General features: G+C 31.1%; 1 pseudogene; it reads left to right on the top strand.

The window, feature by feature from the left end:
• Positions 1-12466, top strand: part of LOC136061917 (protein DETOXIFICATION 14-like) — a 17092-nt pseudogene extending 4626 nt beyond the window's left edge.
• Positions 12467-14837: the final 2371 nt, after the last annotated feature.

The raw sequence follows: 14837 nt of genomic DNA, 5'->3' as shown, positions 1-14837 counted from the left end.
AAAATCTTCCTCTCTACGGAGTTGGCCCCCCCCCCCCCCCGGCCCCCCCCTCACTTCTCTCTCTACAACAATTTATTTATATTTAACTTCATCATAAACATTAATATTCCAAAGCTTTTAACTGTTTCAGATTAGAATAACTGGTGTGAAATCTATATTTCATTAGAATTGGTGGCAATTGAATAGTGCTAGGCTCGTAGGCTAAACTGGTTTTGAACGCTTATTAGTTGGATTTTTATAGATGTTTCAGGTGTCAAAAGCTAGCGAAAGGATATTTGAGGGAGATTCTTGTAGCAGATAACATGATATAGAGAGAAATTTGTGTTTGTTTTGAAAAAATAAATTATAACTAAATAAATAATAATAATTTCTTGGCCTATCTTTTCATCAACATTATGTGACAATGTAAATAATATTATTATGGTGGAATGTAAATGATGATTAATAAAAGATCTTGCGAGCATTGGTACCTTTCTCAGTTACTTGTAATGAAGCACATATATAGGTGGTGTTACTTGTACACTAGTCACTAGATGTCCAAAATGATTGTGAACCGTAGCAGTTTAAGTACCTTACAAATTATAGCCATATCAATTAAGCAGTTACCAATGCGCCTATGTTAGATTAAGCTAATCATGAATCATGATGGATTGGAACAAAATGTACAACCCACTGATTTGGCAGAGATTCTTAGTTATACAAGCCAATCACTTGTTATCAGTTGTAACAAGGAATGGCTAAAGTGGGTTGAAGTGAAAGGCCTCTTGATATGGAGAGAGATTGAAAAAGCTATTAGCATTGATGTGTGGGACAGTCTTTGGATTCTATGGGTCCAGGGATTTGAACCCAAAACAATTGGTAATTTGGATTTGCAAAGCAGTTTTTAATTGTAGCTGATCTTGTAGACCATGAGGCTCAAGATTCGAATGAGTCATCACTATGTACTAGTGGGACCCACACTATGCACGAGAATATGTAATTATTTTATAATGTTATATGATACGTAATTTATTTTCTAAAATATTTTTAAGATTATTTATTAAAATTAGTCAATGTATTTTTTCATAAAAATATTTAATTTTAGGTGAATTAAACTATTAGTTTAATTGTTTACAAAACCTATCAAGGGCACCAATTTTTTTACTAAATTAAATGATGCTATATTGCTTTCTTTGTCAACTAATGAAAATTTTAGTGTTCACTAAAAATAAAAAAATTATATATAAATTTTATTTTCTTTTTGTTTAAAATTTTCATATAATCCTATTATATGCTAAAAAATTTCAACTTGTGGTCCTGTATTTTAATGTTGTACTTAATCTCAAACGATTACATTATCATCTAATTTTATAGTTTTATTTCCATGATTTTGATTTGTCTTTTTGAATACATTGCTTAGAGCATTAATCTCTCTCTCTCTCTCTCTCTCTCATGTGAGTTCTGTCTCCTCCGCCTTTTGCTGCTTATTGCAACCACCATCTTGGTGGTGATCTTTTTCTCACCACGAAATTACTAGCATGTCCTATTTTAGAATCAGTGACTAGTGCGGTTGTTGTTGTGCCACACCAGAAGACTTCAAAAGTAAAAGGGGAAGGAATTTAAAAAGTAAAAGTGTTGTGGACTTATTGAAAAGTAGAGAATTTCACTAATTGGATGGAATCAGCTGCTCCTGAAATATATGTATCCATAGAAAAGCTGCAAAAATGTTCAGCTCAATTGAGTATTGGGCTACCCAAACTTTGGTCAGTGGAAACTAGACCTTTTTTGTGCTTGACTCAACCTCCGCTAGCCTGCTTAGTATATGAGCTTTATTAGCTTTCCTAAAATCAACTATCTAATATCTGTTAATTTACTTATACATATTCGCAATCCAAAACCATAATTTGTTGTCATAGATGTTTTTCATATCCGTTGTTGCTGTTGTTGTTATCATTATTACATCATTATTATTATTATTTTACCATTGATGTTTGCTAGTTTGAGAAACTGATATGCCAGAGTAAGGAATATAATTCAAACATAGTGATAATTGAATTTTTGTGATTGCAAATCAATGTGGGAAAGGCTGGGGCTTTAGAGACTTAATGCAGACAAGCCTATGGGGCAGAGCAATATCAAAAGCTAGGAATTTATACTTACACTGACATCTTCTCTAATTCTAGTTTGTATCCCAATATCTATCCTATGAATTTTCATAAATAAGCTACTAATACTCATAGGCCAAGATCCTTCAATCTCACTATATCACACGTTGATACAGGACAACCAGAACAAAATTGAAACAACAATAAAATAAATGGATATGACCTAGGAGTCAACACCTAGGCCTTACTTGGAGTCAGCACCAAGCGGGAAAACCACTAAAAGTCAGTACCTAGGATAAACCTAGAGTCAGCACCATACCAAAAGAGAGACCAAATGGCCATTTTTTTCATTCATCAAAATATCAACTACCTCCTCGAGTACAATAGGTTGCTTATAAAGAATTGCTAAACCCTAGTTCTAATTGGCTAGAAAACTCTAATTGCCTTATTACAAAAATAACCTTACTTCCAAATTAAAATACTAATAGCCCAATAAACTAATAGGACCTAAAACATAAAAATACAATTGACTTGCAAATATAAATAGTACTAAATAATAATCTTCTTGCGTCTCCCGCATCACATGTACTCCATATGCCTCATCCCTAACTTGTTTTCATACACTATACTTCAATCACTAACTCACTACTTCCAGACTCAAGAGTCTGGTCCTTCCAATGCTCTTTAGTTCATGCGCAACTCTTTGTTTCCATATTCCCCTTTGTTGGGCTCTAGTTTCTAAATTAAAGTTAGGATGTATTGGAGCTACAATATTTACTGGTTCATCATATTGGTTGAATGTGTTCTTGCTTGGGATACACAATCCAAACAAGGGACAATATCTTATAACACGGATTTATGCAGCCCTCCTTTCACAATAGGTGAGCCCTACACACTTGTGGTATCCATCCACACATTACAAGGAGGCATTCTGTAGATTCACATAATAAGATATAGACACCTCTCATAAAGAAAGAGAGAGAACTTTTGTTATATGTATCATGTGTGTAATTGCATGAATAACAACAAATTTTTTTTTTTTTTTTAACCTTAAGCACAATGGATAAACTATAATATTGAAAAAAGCATTAAAGGTAAAATGGTTTAACCTAAAGGCAAGGAATAATTTGTATTTTATAAAATAATAAAAGTAGGACTAAAACTCATTTTCATTCTTAAACTTTCAGCAAGAAAGCAATCAGCAAAGCGCATCCTAATTCACCATCTATTTTTTGTGTTGGTAGAGCTCAAGCTTCTTGACAAGCATAATTGAACTTGATTAACTTCACTAAAACTAACAGCCTAAAATCTGTTTATTTACTTGTACAAATTAGTTAATCAAAAGACTAATTCTTTGTCAAATGCATATCAAATCTATAGTTATTGTTGTTGTTTTCATCATTATATCATTGTTGTTATGTCACCATAGATGTCAGCTAGTATGAGAATCTGATATGTCAGATTAAGGAATATAATTCAATCATGATGATAAGTGAATTTTTGTGACTGCTAAGCAATGTGGGATGGCTGGTGCATTAGAGACTTTATGCAGACAAGCCTATGGAGCAGAGCAATATCAAAAATAGGAATTTATACTTGCACCACCATCATCTCTATATATCCTATGGATATTCGCAGACAAATTACTAATACTCATAGGACAAGATCCAGCAATCTCACATATAGCAGACATACTGTGTATGCCTCATCCCTAACCTGTTTGCATAAGCTATACTTCAACCACTAATTCGCTATTACCAGATTCAGAGCCTGATCCTTCCAATGCTCTTTAGTTCATTTGCAGCTCTATGTTTCCATATACATTTTTGTTGGATTCTCGTTTTTAAATTAAAATTAGGAAGCAGTGCAGCTACATAAGCCTCTGCTTCATCATAGTTCTTGGATGTGCTTATGCTTGGGGTATACATGGAGTACTCTTCTGCTTGTGATAAAACTCGTGCCGTATTCTCAAAGGATGTCTGCTTCAGCATGAGGGAGTTATTTCGCTTTGCTGTTGCTTCGGCTGCAATGGTTTGGTGATTTTCTGTTTTGTTCTTTCTTTCATGATTTTTGTAGTATTCATTTTTTGGCTGCATGTATTAAGTCTCTTAGCATTTTTTTGCGTGCCAATCATAATCCTCTTGATGGTGGTCGTTTGAGGGTCTTATTTTGCTTTCTGGGCTTTTACCTAATCCAGAATTGGAGACTTCAGTGCTTTCGCTATGGTATGCTTCTTTTCCATATTTACTATATGAGATTACAATAGAATGCTTCTAATTTTTCACTGCATGCAGTCTCACAATTACTAATTTGTACTACTACATACCATATGAATTTGTGGCAACAGCAAGGTTTGCGGGATTTGAATGAGTTGGGAGCTGGCAATGCACAAGCAGCTAAATGTCTGTTATAATGGTTCTTGTAGTTGCAGAGATTTATTGTAGCCGTGATTCTCTTCTTCTGCCATCGTGTTTTGGTCTATGCCTTTCGCAGTAAGAAGGAAATTGCAAATATTGGTCCTTTGCTTTGTCTCTCAATAGTCATCTTTTAGGTAACTTTCTCACATTTGAGTTGGAGCTAAACTTTTGAAACTTATAACTTCTTAATTCTTATCAATTCACGTGATACTATAGCTGTACTATCAAATACATATTAGTTCATTATTCATTTAGAATATTTCTTTGCAATTAAAAAGTTAACTAATGGTGTATAAAGATTTAAAAAAGCTTACTCTTGGAAGTAATCTTCTTTCTGGGTTATAAAATAGCCTTATGTCTTTATTAGGAAATGTTTATGTAGTATTTATGCCATAGTCATAACCATCATAATCATATTGTGTATATTTCTTCAAAATAGATCAGCATATGATAACAATGTAGAAGTTGTGATTCTTCCTTGATATTGCTTGCCATTAACTCACAAAGTTATTTTGTGCTATATATGCATCAGGGTCCCTAGAGGAAGTGGCTGGCAGGATATTGGAGCCTATGTAAATCTTGAGGCATATTATCTGGTTGGGGTTCCAGTAGGTTGTTTCGGCCTTCGTTGTACACTTGAAAGGAAAGGGTCTTTGGATCGGAATACTGACAGGGTCTACTGTACAAGCATTTCTGCTTGCTCTTAAAACAATTTTCGCAAATTGGGAAAAATATGTTATTAGCACCAAAAAAAAATTCTACCTTTCTATATGTTTGGTTTTATTTTTACACCTTTCTACAACTAAAATTCATGTTCAACTTGATCATATAGTATGAAAATTGAGAACCTTATAACTATTTGTGACTGAAATAATTGGTGTCCAATTGAGTTGAATGGACAAAATATTAGACTAAACCATTTTCAATGCTTAGCCGTATTTACGTTGATGTTTCAGGCATCAAAAGCAAGAGAGGATATTTGATGGAGATAATTAGTCCAAACTACAGAGTTTGTTGAGTTGAATGGACAAGATTTTTTATTTGTATAAGATGTTACCAAGGAATCTAGTTTGGCTAATACTAATTTTTATCCAATGTATGAAAGGAAAACACAATAATATCACCATTCCATTTCTCACAACTTGAAAGAAGAAAAATGGGAACTCTTTCCAATGTTTTGGTTGTGGAAGATTTTACAGTTTTAATATTTAAACCTCTTTTTGTAAGAGTGAAGATAGAATTACAACAACTTTTTGTTACATATATGTATCCATAATTGTGTGTGCGTGTGTATATCTATAAAATTCAACCGAAGGAATTGTTCACTCTTATGTGTCCTCCCATAAGAATGAATAATATCTTATATTCAACTTGAAACATTAGAGGAGCATTGTATTTCGCTAAACAAACCTACTGTATTAAGTCCTAACAACTGTGGCAAGGGGAAGCACCATACTGTGATTTGATGTAATCTTTCATTATTCTATTCAATAAAATTTCTACCTCTATTTGGGGAAAAAAATCATGCTTGTTTGAATTATGATGAGATCCATTATAAATGTGAAAAAATTGAGCACTATGTGATAGGAACTTAATAATTTTCTGAATAAGGTAAAAATGAAATAAACTATACAAGGTACATCTTTCTAGAAGAAGAAAAAAAAAAAAAAACAGAAACCAATTTTCCCAAGTTCAAACAAGAAGACTAAGAATGAAACTTCTACGTAAAAGAATCGGCTTTAGATCCAATACACTGGATATTTTGAGATTTGGACACTTGTCAAATAATTATCATGTATTCACATCTTAATAAAATTTCAATTATAAGCTCTATTTCTGGTCACCACAAAATTACCCAATGTTAAGACTAAGCAAAATAATCTAATAATATTACGTGCACGAAATATTTTTTGAATAGCAAATGATAAATAAATATAAACAAAAGATGAAGAAGGTAGCAGAAGCAGAGACAGGTTCGAATGGCTTTTTGTTTGTACTTTTAAAAGTTTTGATAGTATCAAGTATTGGGTAAAATCTAAAGATAATTTTTATATTTTACCATAAATTTTAACTAAATAAAAAATGTTTTATTTTTTTATTTTTTAGCTTCTTCTATTCTCTAAACTAGGAAAATACAGAGGAAACTTTCTTGTTAATGGAAATATCTCATACGCGGTACACCCCAATACATTTGAAAATGTCTGTTTCACACGCTTACACGCATGGTTCACACACTCACCAATTTTGCACAGAAAATCCTAATTTTCAACTATTTCAAATCACAATTTTAGTTCAAAAATTGCATACTTTGTATGTAAATGAGCATGTGTTTCTTAAAAGAAATTTAAGCCAATTCAAGAAGTTGGCCGAGTTGGTTAGGCTTTCGGTCTTAAGGTGTTTGTACTGGGCTCGATTGAGTGTGCTCTCCAGTTCGAGTCCTACTACTTACATTTTAAAAAGAATTTTCTGAGCCAATACTTTATCCTTTCGTGGATCCACCTGTTGTGAACAGTTATTAATAAAATTTCGAAAATACGCCGTGAGAAACAAAAAAAAAAAATTAAGAGAGCTTCGTAGTCATAGCTGAACCATTTTGAATGCTTAGTTGTATTTATGTTGATGTTGATGTTGAAGGCATTAAAAGCAAGAGAGAGGATGTTTGATGGAGATATTTAGTCCAGACTTCAGAGTTTATTGAGTTGAATGGACAACCTGAAAGTGGAAAATAATAAAGTGCAATAAAGGAAAGGAGTAAAAGTGGGGGACTGGTAATCAATAACTGGTACCACGCAAAAGCTCTGAAAAAAGTAATGGGAAAATGAATAAATTTCTTTGAGGGTGGCCCAAAAAAAGTTGTTGACTTGACTGAGAACAGGGTACCTGAAATTGTGAACACGCTCGGAAAAAGAAAAAAAAAATGATGAACAGAGTACAATCAATTATTTAACAGGCAGAGTTTTAGAAATAGTATATTAGTATATAATTAAAATTTTTAAGGCTAAATGATAATTTTTTTAGTAAAAAAATTAAAATGAAAATTAATCCAATCTGCCTATGAGATTGGGGTTATATTAAGCTAATAAGAATTTTTTTAAAAAAATATTCAATTTGCTCCCTATGCTCATAGGACAATGTACACTATTAAAAAAAAAATCATGCTCTTCTAAGTCCTTGCTTCTTTTCAATATCTTGTTTTAACTGCATATATCTCACATTGTGGCAATTATACATGTAAAAGAATTTTTATTAGCCAATGTAGATAAATAATTGTTAGAAATGGAGAAGGAAACAAATTAGGTTATGCAAATTATACGTACGAAAAAGTAAATAAAAGTTTAAGATGGAGAAGAAAGAGCAATAGAATTTTCAAATTGCATTAAATGATGTTTGTTTATGCTTATAGAGTAAATTGAATATTTAAAAAAAAAATGATAACATATGACAGTTAACCCACATCTCAAGATGGTTCAAGCAGTGACATTTTAACAAATGTGTTGTGCTCTCTATGATAACTCCATCAAAGCTCCAATGGTACTATTACTCTTACTCTCACATGGTATGGGGCCGATGACGTTGAGTCCACATTCCCCCTAGAAACCTCCTATTTTACTAAAAAAGAAAAATGAGGTATACTTTGTCCACCTCTATTGATTTAAATAATAATAATAATAAAAAGCAAGAAACAATAAAGCAAAGGAGTAAGAAACTGGGGACTGGATAAAGTGCAAGACTAAAACACTTAGATCATCCGTAGCAGATATTTTAAAAATTATGTCATTTTACCACATTAAAGGTTTATTTTATTATTTTATCACATTATTTTACAACATCTTATTTATCAGATGTTTTATAATTCAATTCTATACATTAAAATAATATTTATTATAACTCATCAACACAATCTACACATTAAAAGAAAAAAAAATTTGCCACATGCATTCCGTACCGTGGCAAATTTGCCACGGTACTGTTCAATGTTGCAAAAAAAATAACATATCCCACATCTACTAAATGGGCTAAAATTGGGTTTGGTGTGAGATATGTGCCAAATATTTAGCATTTGGCACATATCCCACATCTAGTGTGGGTGCTCATTGAGTATCAGTAGCCGGGTGTGTAATAAACCCCCAAAAATTGTATTCTACCATTTGAACACCAAAATGCAAGCTTTATTCGGTCTTGGGTTGTTAAATTTTTTTACAATCTTGCTACAATACCCTCCTAAATTGAGAAAATATTGTAGCAAGATTGTAAATACAAAAAATATTATTTTATTCACTCTCTCTTTTTTGAATCTCTTTTTAAACGTGTTGTATATTATTTTAATGTGTAGATGTATTATTTGATTGTGTTGCAAAAGAAAATAATTTTTTTTTTTGTTATACTAGATAAAATTTCTACTCTATCTTAATCTAACTGTATATATGTGTGAAGTTCTTTCTTGGAGACTTGAACCCCGCCCTTGTCCCCCACACCCCACAAGCAGTTATACTTGTGGAGTGACCAACGCACCAATGGTGTGCAGTGGTAAAAAATAAAAGTTGAAATATTAGGTGTATTGTAAAATTGTATATTATAATAAATAAAGTAAGGCGTAAATGCACTTTTAGTCCCTATATTTTGCATCTTTTTCATTTTGGTCCCAATATTTTCATTTCATCACTTTTAGTTCTTAAATCAATTAATGCGTTCCATTTTAGTCCTTACCGTTATTCACTTAACAAAAATAATTTATGATGTGGCAAACGGAGTGCATTGTTAGTACATTAAAATATTAACGTAGCCAATAAAATAATATTAAAAAATGCTACATCAACATAAAATAATGATTAAAAAAGAAACATAAGCATCCACATCAACTTTGATTTTGAAAATGAATTTTTCTATTTTAACAAAATAAAATAAAAAAAGAAAAAAGAAAAACAAAATTAGAACCTAAAATACACATGAATTCAGATTTGGTCTCATCTTAAACATGAACAAAAAAGAACACAAAACCAAAATATTCAGTGACATGAACACAAACCTAGAAAAAATAAATTTACCGACAAAAACATAAATTTCCCATCTCAAATCTGCAACTGGTTGCCTTATCTCCTTTCCCTAGATCTCTCCAGCAACGCTCTCGCTGGATCGATCCCGCCGAAGATTGCAGACTGTAAGTTCTTTAACTGCTTGATTTTGAGTAATAAATGCCTCTCCGGTTCAATTCCGTACGGTCTCGGTCGGTTGAACTGATTGAAGATATTCTCAGTCACGAACAACGATCTCTTTGGTTTGGTACTGGCTGATTTGGCAAGCTTTGACAATTTGAACTTTGATCGCAATGATAAACTCTGCGAGAAGCCTTTGGGTTCAAAGTGCGGTGGTCTGAGTAGCAAAAGCCTCGCCATTATCATCACTGCTGGTGTTGTTGGCACCGCCATGTCTTTGTTTATAGGGTTTGTGATTTGGTGGTGATTCTTCGTTAGGTCTAGTAGTGGAGAAGGCAAAAGCTATGGTTTTGGTAATGGTGGTGGTTTTAAAGGTGATAGTAGTTTGGTTGAGCTACTTAGGTATAATAAGCTAATTCAAGTCTCTTTGTTTCGAACTAATTGTCAAAGTTAGGCTATCGGATTTGTTATTGCAACAAACAATTTTGTTTTTTCCATTTTTTATCTTGTTAAAATAAATTAATTAATTTTCCAAAATCAAAGGTTGATTTGGATGTTTATGTGTCTTTTTTAATCATTATTTTATGCTGATGCGATATTTTTTAATATTATTTTATAATAATGATACGTCCACAATATTTTTACAATAAATCTTAAGTGGCAGATTGTTACTGGTTGTTATTGTTAGGGCAAAAAAGTAATCTTGGTATTAAGTTCAAATTTGAATAATAATAACTAACCACTTATGATTTGTTGTAAAAATATTGTAGACGTAGCACCTCTCTTATTTTATTGGTCATGTTAGTATTTAATGTATCAACAGTGCACTTCGTTTGTTATATTAGCAATTTCTATTAAATAAGTAAAGGTAAGGACTAAACTAAAATGTGTTAATTAATTTAATAATTAAAAGTGATAAAATTAAAATATAAAGACTAAAATAATAAGGATGTAAAATATAAGAATTAAAAGTGCATTTGCGTCCTAAAGTAATATTTGAGAGAGTACAATTAAATTTTTTTGAAACCGGACGTTAATGCTCAAAAAAAAGTAAAGGGTATGAGCGTGGTCGATTGACTGAAAGACAGATGGCCAAAACTTCGTCGTTCCTCTGTTTTTTCTTTAATCGAATATTATCTTCATCTCGTTTTTCATAATTTATTCTTCGTTTTCCCAGGAATATGCCTGTATACATTAGTAAAATGGAGTCGTCTGACTTGACTCAAAGCAGAGGATGTGAATGCTCATTAATTTCTTTGACCAAGAAATTAATCATACATGGTAGGAACGGCTTTTCATGCACACATAAATATCATTTATTTATTCTCCTTGGAGAGTTAATGCTTTGGGCAGCCTCTAATTAGCAGCAGTTTTAGGAATATTTTTTAAGGGGCCGTTCAATTTACGTTGAAGAGGTTGTCAAAAACCACATTTCTCAAAAAAAAAAAAAAAAGTGGTCAAAAACCTCTTTATAAATAATATATATATATATATATATTTTTTTTTTTTCATCTTGATCACTAAGGTGATTAGATGAAATTTGTTCTCCTAACCCATGATTCAAAGAAGATTTTTTCAAGTTATCTTAAAAAATGAATCTTAGTTAGGAGATGAATCTTGCATACACATGATTTCCTTATTAGAAAAAATTTATATATAATACCAATAAGAGAATAAATGATAAATTATATGTTCGTTGAGGATATTGTTTCTTGATATAATAAATATATTAATTATTGTTGTTAAGATTAAATCTTAAAAATTATCTATTGTCTCTTACTATAATAAAATTATTAATTATTACTGTTGAGTGGACTTTAATTATTACTGCTTAGAATACTTTAATTTATTATTTATTACTTTTTGTCTTTACTCTTTTTAATTCTTTTATTTAACAATTTAACTCAACTTAGATAACTTATTGGTCTTTATAATTCATTAAAAATAATTTGTGTTGTGTCTTTTGTATTACTCTATTAAGAATTTAATAAGACAATTCAATCATTAAAAAAAAATAGTCTTCATTTAGAATATTTTCTTTGCAATTAAAAAGTTAACTAATGGTGTGGAAAGATTTAAACAAGTTTACTCTTGGAAGTAAATTTCTTTCTAGATTAAAAAATAGCCTTACATCCTTAACAGGAAATGTCTAGTTAGTAGTTTGCCATAGTCATAGTCATAGTCATAGTCATAACCATCATTATTGTGTATATTTCATCAAAATAGATCAGCATAAGATGCCAATGTAGAAGTTGTGATTCTTTCTTGATATTGCTTGCCATTAACTCACAAAGTTATTTTGTGCTATATATGCATCAGGGGTTGCTAGAGGAAGCGGGTGGCAGGATATAGGAGCCTATGTAAATCTTGGGGCATATTATCTGATTGGGGTTCCAGTAGGTGTTGTTTTGGTGTTCGTTGTACACTTGAAAGGAAGGGGTCTTTGGACTACTGTACAAGTATTTCTACTTACTCTTAAAACAAGTTTCACAAATTGGGAAAAACAGGTTATTAATACAAAAAAAATTATTCCTTTCTATATATTTGTTTTTATTATTACACCTTTCTACCACTAAAGTTCATGTTCAACTTGATCATATAGTATGAAAATTGAGAACCTTAAAACTATTTGTGACTAAAATAATTGGTGTCCAGTTGAGTTGAATGGATAAAATATTAGACTAAACCATTTTGAATGCTTTTTTTTTTTTTTTTTTAGTGCAACCATTTTGAATGCTTAGTTGTAATTATGTTGATGTTGTTGTTTCAGGCATTAAAAGCAAGAGAGGGGATGTTTGATGGAGATATTTAGTCCAGACTTCAGAGTTTATTGAGTTGAATGGACAACCTGAAAGTGGAAAATAATAAAGTGCAATAAAGGAAAGGAGTAAAAGTGGGGGACTGGTAATCAATAATTGATGCCACGCAAAAGCTCTGAAAAAAGTAATAGAAAAAGGAATAAATTTCCTTGAGGGTGACCCAGGAAAAGTTGTTGACTTAACTGAGAACAGGGGACTTGAAATTGTGAACACACACGGAAAAAGAAAGAACAGAGTACACTCAATTATTTAACAGGCAGAGTTTTAGAAAAAGTATATTAGTATATAATTAAAATTTTTAAGGCTAAATGATAACTGTTTTTAGTAAAAAAAATTAAAATGGAAATTAATCCAATCTGCCTCTGAGATTGGGGTTATCATAAGCTATTAAGAATTTTTTTTTTTTTTTTTAAATATTCAATTTGCTCCCTATGCTCATAGGACAATTTACACTGTTAAAAAAAAAAATTCATGCTCTTCTAAGTCCTTGCTTCTTTTCAATATCTTGTTTCAACTGCATATATCTCGCATTGTGGCAATTATATAAGCAAAAGAATTTCTAGTAGCCAATGTAGATTAATAATTGTTAGAAATGGAGAAGGACACAAATAGGTTATGCCAATTATATGCGCGAAAGATTAAATAAAAGTTTAAGATGGAGAAGGAAGAGCAATAGAATTTTCAAATAGTATTAAATGATGTTTGTTTATGCTTATAGAGTAAATTGAATATTTAAAAAAAAATTGATAATATCTAACAATTAACCTAACTCTCAAGACGGTTCAAGTAGTGACATTTTAGTAAATGTGCCGTGTTCTCTACAATAACTCCAAGGAGTCTAGTTTGGCTAATACTAATTTTTATCCAACTAATGAAAGGAAAACACAATAATATCACCATTCCATTTCTCACAACTTGAAAGAAGAAAAATGGGAACTCTTTCCAATGTTTTGGTTGTCGAAAATTTAATAGTTTTAAGATTTAAACCTCTTGTAAGACTAAGGGTAGAATTACTACAACTTTTTGTTGTATATATGTATCCATAAGTGTCTGCATGTGTATATCTATAAAATCAAATGCATACAAAAGTGCAAGTCATAAATAATGACAATATATTATAATATATTCTCTTAGCCAATTTTATGCTTCATGGTAATTAAAAGAAGCTTATCATTTGAAATTCATGGAAATTACCTATTTTGTAGATGCCAACCGGAGATATCAGCCACTTCTCTTAGAACAGTTCTCCATGTTTTCACATTCTTTATGTTATCCTCAAAGCGTTTATGGTGATCAATAAAAACTTGTTCAAAAGTTCCTGTTTGTTTCCGTACATTAGACGGTTTCACATCATAAAAAATGGCAAAACTATTAGTTTTGTTTCTTTCATGCATTTGATAATCTTGGCAAGCTCTTCCAAGCACCATATAAAAGATGCATAATTTCTTAAGAGAATAATAATAGCAAACTGTGATTCTTCAATTGTTTTGAAGAGCTCAGAAATACGTTTTCCTTTTTTGAGTTCTTCTTTATCCTTAAAAGTAATAATCCCATTTCATTTCAAAGTAACGTTTAAATGATCAGTAAAATTAGTACAGGTGTCCTCACCCCTAAAACGCGTGGCACAAAAGTCATTGATTACACCACTTTCTTACCCTTCACTTTATTGCTTTTTTATTTATACAATTATTTGTTAAATCGGTACAGAAGGAACAGTATAGAGACAGTATTTTCGTGGTATCCAGCTGTAATGCCTATGAAGCTTTGTTTAAAATTTCTTTAAATTCAATCAGATGTGGCGGGGCATATTACATACGAGAGATTTCCATACCTACAAGAAGTTTCCTCCCAAGTCTCCTTGTTTAGAGAATTGAAAAGGATAAAACAAAAATAAAAACTTTTTATTTAGCTAAAATTTTATGGTAAAATATATAAATTATCATTAGATTTTGCCATACTATTTTTTTTTTTTTTTCCATACTATTAAAACTCTACAAAGTCACATAAAGTCATTTGAAAATTATTTGCTCTTGCTTCATCTCCATCTCTTTTATTTATTTATTTTCATCAAAAACTTCCTTCTTCATTTCTAATTTTATTTATTAAAAAAAATTAATTATAATTTGTCTATTATGGGTTATTCATACATTATATATATATATATATATATAATATGTTAAGTAGGTACGTGATTTCACATTAAAATAGTGTATACAGGGCGTTTTGTGTTTGTGGTTTTTTTTTTTTTTTTGAGTTGTGATTGTTGACTTTTTTGTGTGAATATTGTATATCAGTAGATCTCTTGTACTGTTCACGAGACGCATAAATTTCACTTTTCAATAACATTTTCAAATTAAAAATGAG

The sequence above is a fragment of the Quercus suber genome, unplaced genomic scaffold (genome assembly GCF_002906115.3).
Source record: "Quercus suber isolate HL8 unplaced genomic scaffold, Cork oak 2.0 scaffold_363, whole genome shotgun sequence".
Taxonomy (NCBI): Eukaryota; Viridiplantae; Streptophyta; class Magnoliopsida; order Fagales; family Fagaceae; genus Quercus; species Quercus suber.
The sequence above is the reverse complement of the archived record's forward strand: the minus strand, read 5'-3'. Positions and strand labels throughout refer to the sequence as shown.